Genomic DNA, 12,005 nt, shown 5'->3' with positions numbered 1-12,005 from the left:
CTGCATTACAGGAACTCTCATTGAATGACTCTGGATTATTTTCATAAAGGAAAATGCCAATGATCTGATTCATGAAAACCTGCATGTTCAGAATTTCTCATCTGGGCTCTAAATGACACAGGATTTATTTTATATGCACTTTCACACTCTGATATTGATTGTGTTCATGGCCTGAAAAAAGTGTACAGGGGATTTGGGAAGATGGATGATAAATCCCAGCAATTTGAGATAATTACTAGTTCCAAAGTTATCTCCTTAGAGCATTGAGCTCTGTGACTTCTAGTAAGATCAAAATAATGGTGCATATTTGTTATTGAGTAGTTCTCTTGTTATTGCGAGTGTCACAGGCAAGCAAGCAGTCCAGCTGCAAACTCTTGATCTGAAGGGAGCTTCCTGGAATTCCCAACACTCTTCCTCAATCACATCTGCACCATTTCCCCCAAGTGTACATGTGTCACCAATGAAGACATGATTTTCAGGATTTTCAGGGATGTTTCCTGTACACCAGTTAAAGGGAGGGAGGGAAGGATTCAGAAATCCTATATTACATGGGCTAACAGCAGAAACTGATTTGCTACTGTACATAAAAATATAGATCAATGCATATGGAAGTGGAGAATTTCCTTTTGTGATCTTAGAGTTGGAGAGCAATGTGAGGGATGCAGCAGGTGACAACGAAGGCTTAAATGCAATGGTACAACTTGAAGCATACAATACATGTGGTTGTGGCATGTGGGAAGGGAAAGGGCAATAAGATCGTGAAATTGACAGAGTGACTGACAGAGACAAGCTGAAGGTTAAGTTCCAATATTTATCTTTTTATAGGGTGGGGTAGATAATATATAAGATCCTCCTTGAGTTTTCACTGTTACCCCTCCGTGGGAGAATGGTCTCCCTGAGAAGGGCCTGGGTTTTGCCCCTTTGGGGTGTGTCTTTTTTTTAATATATATTTTTATTAGTTTTCCAATATAAAACTATACAAAACAAAACATCCAATTTATCACCAACATCTTTTTTTTTTTACTTCCATCAACATGTCTGATAATTCTCCGCCTTAATCACTTCTTGTACATTTCTTAATTTAATATTGCACTACAATAATATCTTAATTTACCTTATTTTTTAAACAATATTTCTACCATACATTCTCACAGAGCTTCCTGAAAACTTACAAACGTTATCTGGTCATCACATATACTTTTCATATAATCTGTAAATTTAATCCAGTCTACAGTGAATCTCTGGTCTCGTTGGTTCCGGATCCTTCCTGTTAATTTATCAAGTTCTCCGTATTCCATTAATTTCATTCTCCATTCTTCAATCATAGGTAATTCTTCTTGTTTCCATTTTTGGGCCAATAGTATTCTTGCTGCCGTTACTGCGTATAAAAATAACTTCCATTCTTTCTTATTAATTTCATTTCCTATTATTCCTAGTAGAAATGCTTCTGGTTTCTTAACAAATGTATATTTCAACATCTTTTTTAACTCATTATATATCCTTTCCCAAAAGCATTACACTTTTTTACACTCCCACCACATATGGTAAAATGTTCCTTCTTTTTCTTTACACTTCCAACATTTATTACTTACTTTATACATTTTTGCTAATTTTACTGGTGTTACATACCATCTATATATCATTTTCATCACATTTTCCTTTATTGTAGTACACACAGTAAATTTCATTCCTTCATTCCACAATTTAACCCAGTCTTTAAATTGTATATTACCGTATTTTTCGCTCTATAACACGCACCTGACCATAACACGCATGTAGTTTTTAGAGGAGGAAAACAAGAAAAAAATATTCTAAACGAAACAGTGGATGTATGATTTTTGTGGTTCATGCTGTGGCCACAGACGTGATCTGACGGTGAGTTTGGGGTAGCCCAATGCAAAAATTCTGAGGATCCACGTGGATCCATGCTTTGTAACCACGTTTTTGCGCCATTGCAGCCCCATGAAACAGTGGGTGCGTGTGTGTTTTTTGGTGCAGGCTGTAGCCATGGATATGCTATGTGATCTGATGGTGAACCAGTGCAAAAATCCTGAGGATCCATGTGGAACCGTGCTTTGTAACCATGTTTTAAGTAGGGAGGGAAGGAAAAGCATTCAAGGGACAAGGAACACGCGTGGGGTGTGTGGAGAAGGATGCTGCTGATAATGCAGAAGAGGGGTTTAAGGGGAGAAGGAACACGCATGGGGTGTGTGGAGAAGGATGCTGCTAATAATGCAGAAGAGGGGTTTAAGGGGAGAAGGAACACGCATGGGGTGTGTGGAGAAGGATGCGGCTAATAATGCAGGCGAGGGGTCTATGGAGAGAAGGAACACGCATGGGGTGTGTGGAGAAGGATGCTGCTAATGATGCAGGAGAGGGGTTTAAGGGGAGAAGGAGCTCGCGTGGAGTGTGTGGAAAAGGAGCTTTTCAGTGAGCTGAGCGGGGAGGGGGGAGGGAAAGAGCACTGTTGCTTTAAAGGAGCCAACCGGACAGCAGCCACTTACAGCAGTGTAAGCAGCTCCTTTCCTCTCCCGCTTTGCTCCTTCTCTCCCTCTTTGCTGCTTTACGCAGCTAATTGCGAATCCCCTGCAACCCAAGTCCTGCTCAGCGGATCAGCTGAGACGCTGGGAGAATCGTAATTTCCCCCTCTCCCTCATCCCGTGCCCTCCTGTCCCCAGCAGCCTTTTTAAAAACTTTTTTACTGGTTTTCACTGAGCTCGTGGCTCAGAGCCCTCCTGTGCCCTGCTGTCCCTCTGCAGCCTCATTGCTCCATTTAGAGAGCGCACGGACCTTTTGTTAGGATATTTCCGTTCCACCTTAAAAGGGAGCAGGATGTTTGTGTCACAGCCTGCATATTTTCCTGTTCACAGGATGTCACTGTTGTGTTTATGCTTTCGTTTGTGTGTGTCTGAGAGACACTGAAGCAGGCAGTCATGTCTTCTTTGTTCTGACCAACGCTAAATAAACGTAAATAATGCTCTCCTGGGTGCATCTTTCGCTGTGCATTATCTGCTGATAAGAGTGTGCATCAGTTCTGGAATGTGGCAAGTAATTTCTGGAGCTCATGTCACTAATTGATTGATACTGCGTTTCTACGAGAGATCGACGGGTCGTCCGGAGACGGCATGGGGGCTTGATGGATGATGTCTCCCTGGCAGTATCGCAACACCTTTGCTAGCTGAGGCTGCAGCAGCTGTTGCTGGCTACGCGGCGCTTTTTCCGGCTCGCTATGGCTCCCGTCTGTCCCTCCTCGCGTGTAAGCGGCTGCTGCCCGCTTTGCTGTCATGGCTTTCCTTCCCTCCCTCCTCCTCGGCTCCTCCCCCTCCTCCTAGCTGTAAAGCAATCAAAGCTAGAGCCGTGCAAAGCCCTGCAAGCGGCTCCCGCTTTGCTTGACTGACGGCAGCCATGGCTCCGGTCGAGTGCATTCACTCCGTAACACGCACAGGCATTTTCCCTTACTTTCTAGGAGCAAAAAAGTGCGTGTTTTGGAGCGAAAATTACGGTATATCCAAAATCTTTGGCCCAATGGATCATAACCGATTTAACCTCCTCGTCCTTTGTATACCATTCCAATAATAATTTATACATTTTAGACAGAATTTTTACGTCATTATTCAATACTTCCTATTGATATTTTGATTCCTTGTCGGTAAAACCTTTCTAATACATCTTTTTTAAACATTTCATTAATCTGAAAATAATGCAACCAATCATTTACATATTCTTTTACTTCAACATATGGTTTCAGTTTCCATTTACTTCCTTCTTTCATTATTAAACTCCCATATGTTATCCACCTCCCCCTCATATTGATCTTCACACTCATCACCTCCAACAGAGACAACCAATGTGGAACCTTTGGGGGGTGTCTTTGGGGCTGTCACAATGAACTCCTGAACTTCAGAATTCACCCCTGCACCACTGGTCAAGAGAATAAGAAAGGGTCTGTATGGTGTTTTGGTGAGATATAAGAATTTTTTGGAAAGAAAAACATTGTTATGCAGTCAAATGCGCCTTGGAAGATGGCAGATAATACCATCTATCCAGCTCGCACGAGGTAATTTGAGGCTGATTATGGGGAGTAAATCAGTCTCCCTCATCTTCCCAGGGAAGGGTAAGAGGCTGTTTTTGCCTGCGGTTGCCATAAATCACCCCCGAGTTTGGAAGAAGGAGGGGGTGCGAGGCACTGGGCACACAACCCTCGTGCGGGTCTCGGAACTCCTCCGAAGCTGCTTCCAGGAGCGAAACTAGTTGCGTTACTTAAAAGGGGGGGAAACTGGAGAAGTAAACGCACATGCTTCAAGAGAGGTCCGGAGTGTTTTTATCTGCTAATAATTTTTACCACTGAGATGAAGAAGATTGGGACGGAAGGAACAGGAGGATTACACCAAAGAATTGCAGACATGATGATATGTGGAACGGGTGGAATGGAACGGAAGGGGGGGGAATACTTTTTATTTTTTTTTCAATGTGATTACCTAACAACCCTCCCCCTTAGAAGATCCGTCACAACAACTAATTTGCAAGCGGGACTAAAAATGAACTGTGTGGGGAAAAATAATATGAATTAAAGGTTTTACTCTGTGAAAGATTTGGAAAGAAGAAAGGCTCTCTCTGCAACGCAGCAAGAAATGATATTCGACATGGAAAGGCAGACCTTTGTTGCAAGATATTTGGTCTTAGGGAGGGCAAGCCAGAGATCTCCTATCAGGTTGGGATCATAAATTTGAAAGGGCAACCCCTCCTGGAAAAGACTAATTTACGATGCAGCAGGTCTGGAAAGTTAACGAGCAGACATTTAGACTGTATTTCATCAGAATGAACAAGATGGCGATTGCCTGCTCGAACGCCTGGACTATTGGATTTATGAGAGTGATTCACGAGAAAGCAATACAAAGTCCACACAGAAATATAAATAAGACTGTTTCTTTCAATCCACTTGCGGAGATAACTTGGAGGTGAATGAAAAGGAAAATGAGTAACGACAAGGATTGAGAAGAGGAGACTGGAAATATCATTGTAAACAGGAAAGCAGCAGAAATATTAGATGACTGGACTCCTGCCGATCAAGAAGCATGGGTATCCCCCACAAAAATTTATAATTTGGAAAACATTTGGATTTTATGATGTGTATTGTTATAATTTGGATTAATTGGTATGATATGTTTAATTTGGTAAATGGAAACTTAATAAAAATTATTTTTTTAAGGAAAAAAAGAAAAACATTGTTATGGCTATCCCCCATCAAAGCAAATGCCCTAAAGAAAATTAATATGGAAAGGAAATGGGGCACTTATACAGATATATTGACTTCTGCTGATGCTTGTTTTAAACTTAAAAAATTAGAAGACATCGAGGACCGAGTACAAGACTGTGAGTAGGCCCAGTGAGACCCAACAGGACCTGCTGCTGCTGCAGAAAAATCCAATGGGGCCTGTCGCTGGTAGTCCTGCCAAGGCTCGGCCCCTCAAGATGGCGGGGAGCTCCCAGTATATTTGGGGTAGGGGCTGAGGTGTCCTCAAAGTCATCGAGTTGGCACCTATGTTTCTGTAATATTAAGGGTTGTGTGTGCTATATATAAATCAGGAGGTGAAGTTTTTCATGAACATTGTCACCTGCAATATTTGAAGGTCAAGATTCAGCTAAAAGAAGAGAACATGGGGCACAGAAGAAGACAAAGATGGTAATCCTACTAGGTAATGGTGTGTAAATCTGCACCTTACCCCAAAGAGGAAGGAACACAGATGTTCAGCGATGATGACCTAGATAAAGGCATGGGATTAAATTTCCGTTGTGTACTCAAGATCACATAGCACAGAATGTTAACTTCTTAAAACCACCTTGCAGTCATGGTGTCAAAAGGGTGGGATTGTGCAACTAGGTTGATCTAGGAGGAGGTGGTCCTTCAAAAATCCCTGTCCTGTGCTGCTCAGAACATTAAATATCATTGCCCAGGCAGGCCCATCATGTGGCCCATGAAAGCAGCAAAATAACCAGACGGTACAATAGTGATGGGATAAAATCAGGACAAATCTTTGTTGGCAGCAGCAGGCAGGGCAAGGGTTGGCATGGCATTGGGTCCTAGTATCAGTTCATCATTCCACAAGCCCCGTGTTGGTGGAATGGATCCGCTGGGTTTGGATCATTCCAAAAGGGAGTCGGCCAGTGTTGAACCTTGCTGTGGTGCAGGCCAAGCAAGCAAGGTCTCCCTTGAGGACCAGGGTGCAGGTTCCAACCAGGCAGATACCGAAACCACGCTTGGGTTTGCCATGGTCAATCCGCCCCTCAGGACCCTTAGGGGGGAACCCTCTATACTATGTTGATGCTGACCAATGCCATTTCCATCCTCATGCAAATAATGTTTTCCAGCCTAACAAAGGAAAGGCATAATTTCACTGAGGGAAAGGGGGGGAGCCAATCACGTTTGGAGAAAATAAAATCCTTTCTGGCCCTGTCAACCAACGACCCAAAATTGCCCAGTGAAGGCTCTAACCTGAGGGTGGGCAGGCGGGAAGCTCTGAAAGCTCCAGGGGAAACAGCCTTATATAGGCCTGCCCTCCCCTCTGCAGCAAGGGCTTATGGGACAGCTTTTCCCCATTATCCCATCACACAGAGAAGATACTGGGCAAAATCTTGCCCAGTATTTTGCTGTACTCTATGGGCCACAATGCTTCTGGGCACGGAGCGGGGCTTATGGATACTTTGAATTGTGTGTGCAAATGTCCTGGCAGCCAGTAAAATAGCTTGAATGGCAGAGCCACATTCTTCAGATCATTGGCACTGGGCAACAGCCTGGCCGCAGCATCCCAGCCTAGAAGAAGTTTCCCAATACTTTTCAGAGACAGACCCACGTTCATGGATGAGTCCAAACCTAGTGTTCAAATTATAAGCATTTCATTGTGATGGGATTCACATAGGATATTTGCCTTGTTAAGTGAGAAACAGTTTGTGTGTGTTGATCAGCTCTGCTTGAGTGTTTCTGGGCCCAGTTAGATATTGTTGATATGATTAAACTAAAGTGTGGCAGACAGCAGATGAGAGAAAAGAGCAGGTTTCTCTCTTTCTTCCTGATTGTCAGCTGCTTGCTGAAGTTTGCTTCATAATTAGAATCCTGGCTGACAAGTTTAATTGGGCTTTCTGCTGTGAAAATTACAGCTAATTGCAGAGCCTTGTCTTGGTTTGCTGCCCATTTGGGACTTGGCACAAGGTGGAAAGCACAGCGTCCAGGTAAACACAGGTCACAGTTAATACCACGTAAAAGTCAAAACGCTGTTTACAATGCAGGACTGAAAACTGTATAGCAAATGCTATTTTAAGGTTAGTTGTAATACTGAATAATCAGGAATAATGATGATCTGTGAAAATTGCACCTGTATGTAGCATATGTGATGGCTGTAAGGGCTCTCCGTCAATTATCTCTAATTGCAGGGTCTTGACACAGTGTTTGCCATTGAGAGAAGCCCCTGGAGAGTTTGCTCCAAATGACAAGAACAGCATTCAGTTATACAGGTTTACACTAGTGCACATACCAAGGCAGAACTGAACTTTAGAGGGCTGATTTAACGCAGATCAGAGAGTTTTATGAAAGGTTGCCAAAGCAGTTCACTGTTTCTTGCAATCCAGCTAGGCCACTCCTATTTATGTGCCCAAGTCCAAAGTCATGGCCCATGAAATGTTTAATTCTGTCCCTTTAATGCGTCAGGTCCAGAGTGAGGAAAACACAGCCCCAGGGTCCATGGGCCCTGATTCACAGGCTGTATCCGTTGCTAGTTGTACTCAGAGTAAACCCAGTCACATAAATGAGTATGATTATGTTGAGTGCACTAATTTCAGTGGGGCTAAGCAGACCTACTAGCATTAAATACCTGGCTAAAATATATACTTGAGTTCTGAGTTCTGCCTCTTCCTTGTCTGGATGGACAATAGAGAGGGGTGCTTGTAGGAACTGGCCTACTCTACAAAGGTAAAAGTCACATCCACTGTTCCACTCACTTATCCCTCTGGCTTGTCTACCATTGGAGGGTTGTGTGATGAGCCCTGCAGAACTGACACTCTGGGACACTCAAAACCACCACCATGCTACTCATCACCCCTCCACTGCCTTTACTTTTGCCCATGGCATGACAATTTTCCACCTTCCCATTTCGACTCTCTGGCATAATCTAGCAATTCTAAAATATAGATGTGCTTTTACTCTCGCAAGATTGAATGTCATGCCTTTGGCTGGACTTGAGGGACTATTCCAACAGATTCCACACGAAAAATGCTTATGTCCCTGTGGAGATGGCAGTACTGAACCGGTGGCTTGCACTCTGTATAAAGACTTGAGGAATGAGGTTATCACTCCTCTTTTATTTTCCATTCTGGGTCGCCTAACCACTGCCACTGTATCTGTCAGGGAACTGCCATCTGAGGCGCAGGAGGTGAAAGGGCTCACGGAGGGTGAGAGAGACCATTCAGCTGAGGAGGGAACCAGCAGGGGGAGAAGTGGATTTCCAAGGGAAAGTGAGTCGGAGGGAGGGCTCAGAGACACTTCAAGCGAGAACAGTGGGGAGGTTTCAGGACCTCCTATAGGGACACCCACTCCTTGCCGGAAACTGTCACGCCGAGAGTCCAGAAGACGCGTTTCCGTTAAGGAGCTTTTATGCTGGAAGAAGTTCCGTAAACGCCCACTGTCCGATTCAACGAGCGACTGATGGAGCCATGCTTAAGGAGCTCCGTCACAGACAGAGGTTTGTGGACTTAGCCAAACTCTGAGGGACTAGGATTTTACGCACAAGCAGCTCACCATCCCATCACAGTATCCTATCTCTTGGCAGATCAAGATGAGCAGGTGACAGCAAAGGCTGCAAGGTTTTTAGCTGGGGCAATTAGAATAAGATCCACTATTTGACTATTGATTCAAAACCCTAAAATGTATTTTATATAATTGACTTTTTATTTCTATTCTTTGCATATTGTATTGTTGTTTTATTGCTATGGCCGATGGCTGACGCAAATAAAGATTCAGTCAGTCAGTCAGTCAACTTTGCTGGCTGGGCTTTCTCCCCACCTCCTCCTGGAATAAGAAGCCAGGGCAGCTTCTGTCAATCAGTGATGTCTTGTTCAAATCAGGACAATTGGTGTGTGTGTGACAGGATTCAGCTTGGATGGGCAGGCTTAGTTGGAGCAGGCGGAGCGCATTGTAGGAAGTTAGGTTGGAGATGATGGGGGAGCTCTCCTTCCCCCCACAACATCAGCTGACTTGCAGGGAGTTTCATTGTACTTGGTTACGTCATGCTCCCCTCTTCCTACTGAGAACTGGCTGCCATGGCCAAACACTGCAGAAAGTAAGATTAAACTCTGCCTGCATTAGCTGATGGGAGAGGTTGCAATCCTGCTTGGTTTTGGGGTGCCAGTGAGTCCCCTGGGAACTGGCTGGCTCCTCCAAAACTGCAGGAAGCATCACACACACACACACACACACACACACACACACACACTGCACCAGCTGATGTGCAAGGCGTTCAATCTGCTTGGTTCAGATGTGCTAGTGAGTTTCCAGGGAGAATGAGATGATGCACCCGAACCCTACAGAAAGGAAGAATGAAGTGCACCAGCGGATGGCGGGGGAGTGTTTGTTTGTTTGTCTCTTTGTTTGCTTGCTTGCTTGCTTGTTTGCTTGCTTGTTATTTGATTTACATACTGACTTTTATCCAAATATCCCATGGCAGTGTACAACATTAAGAACACATTTTATGGAGCATCAGTAATAAAAACGTAATAAAAAAGTAACAACAGGCAGTATAATAATACAATAATAACAGTCCCCCTCTGCACAGCTTTAACAAGAAATCGATTATTTAATGGGCAAAGGCCTGGTAAAGAGGAATATTTTTGCCTGGTGCCTAAAGACATGTAATGATAGTGCCACATTCAGTTGACCCCATCTCATGTTGGCCTTGTACTCACATAAAGAATGAGGCATGACTTCATTTTTGAGGATTTATTTCAACAACCAATTTTATTCTATAAAATTAAAACATCTGTTCCCAACAGTGCCTGATCCTATAGGAGCATCATAACCTATGCCTCAAATTTTGAGCAAGTTGAGGGGCAAAAACAAAATTAACTAGATTGACTTTGCCAAGAGAATTATGATCATCTCTTCCCAGCACAGAGGTTTTGAGACTCTGAGTGGATGAATGGGTCAGATAATGGGAAATATTCAGACGTGCTTTTGTTTTATTTTTATTTTTTTAATGAGGGTATGGATTCTGGCCATCTTAAATGCCCCCCCCCCATCTTGAGTTACTGTAGGTAAATGTATTTATCTTCTCATACTGGGAAATAAGGCCCTCTTCTTATTCACTAAGCTGACTGCATGTTTACGGAGCTGGAAGAAGATCCAGAATCAACTGAATGAACCAACCTCTTTCCAAGGGTTTGTTTTTGACTGACAAAGCTGAGCAGACATGTCTGCCCACTAAAATGAAATAGCACTCAACTCCAGAGCTCAATCACACTTAGAGGCTGATTTTCTCTCTCCAACTCTTACATCACAGAATGCATGCCAAATTTCTGCCTTCAGTAAACAGATGTCAAATGAAATAAAGACATGTAATGATGGTGCCAGGCGAGCCTCTCTGGGAAGAGTATTCCGCAGTAGGGGAGCCACCACAACTAAGGCCCATTCTTGAAAAGCTAAGAGAGCCATTGGCAACTGGACTGAATTACAGAGGGCCCAAATACGTATTTTCGGTGACCTCCGAAAATTAGCCTTTTCCTTGTTCCCAGACATGTACACAGAAGTCAAATTCTGAGTGTAAGCTACTTGAGCTAGACTTTTTCAAATTGCTAATGATGCATGCTGCAGAATGATAGGACTGTGGTACCTTAGTTTAAGAACAGCTTAGTACTGTGGTACCTTGTTTGCCAAACTTAATCTGTTCTGGAAGTCCATTCGACTCCCAGAACCGTTCGAAAACCAAGGCACAGTTTCCAATTGCCTGCAGGAGCTGCAGGAGCTTCCTGCACTCAGTCGCGGAAGCCATGTCGGACGTTCGACTTCCAAAGAACGTTCGAAAACCAGAACACTTGCTTCCAGCTTTTGAGAGTTTGGGAGTCAAAACGTACGAGTACCAAGGCATTCGAGAGCCAAGGTACGACTGTAATGTACAAGTTTTTTTTTAAAAAAAAGGCTTGGGGCATCCTGGTTTTTACTTTTCCCAGACATGAACACAGAAGTCCAATTCTGACTGTAAGCTACTTGAGCTAGGCTCTGTTCCTAATTGCTAGGTTTGCATGCTGCAGAATGATAGTACAGTGGTACTTTGGTTTAAGAACAGCTTTGTTTATGAACAACTTGGATTAAGAACGCTGCAAACCCAGAAGTAGGTGTTTTGGTTTGTGAACTTTGCCTTGGAAGCAGAACATGTGCTGCTTCCTGTTGAGTGTGTTCCATTTGTAAATTGAGTCTCCCGCTGTATGGGAAAGCAAGCCTTGGTTTAAGAACGCTTTGGTTTAAGAACAGACTTCCGGAATGGATTAAGTTTGTAAACCAAGGTACCACTGTACTGCATAAGTAAAAAAAAAAAAAAGCTCAAATTTCTGGGTGTCTTGGTTTTACTTTGAGAAATATGGCACCCCTAATATCAATTTGTTATTGATAGCAATATGGGGGCAAACAATACTGGGAAGTCAAGTGATGAAGGAGATGAACCCATCTTCGGAGTGGGGGACAGAATGGGACGGGACTGAATCTCATGTACTCTCGGACTTGACTCTACGTTTAAACCCAGACCTTCATTTTCTGCCAACTAAGAATGATCTTTGGGAAAACTTAACTCTTGCTCAGGACTAAGCAATGCTGCCTACTTATTATCTCTCAAGGAAGACAATAACAGTCGTACAATTCAGGGGGGAGAGGCTTTAGCAATTTGGTCAGGCATGCTGCAACTAGAAAAACGAAGAACACACTGAGGAATTATTTCCATCAGTGTCAAAATTGCTGGCTTCCATCCTCT

Source organism: Podarcis raffonei, chromosome 16 (assembly GCF_027172205.1).
Source record: "Podarcis raffonei isolate rPodRaf1 chromosome 16, rPodRaf1.pri, whole genome shotgun sequence".
NCBI lineage: Eukaryota > Metazoa > Chordata > Lepidosauria > Squamata > Lacertidae > Podarcis > Podarcis raffonei.
The sequence above is the reverse complement of the archived record's forward strand: the minus strand, read 5'-3'. Positions refer to the sequence as shown.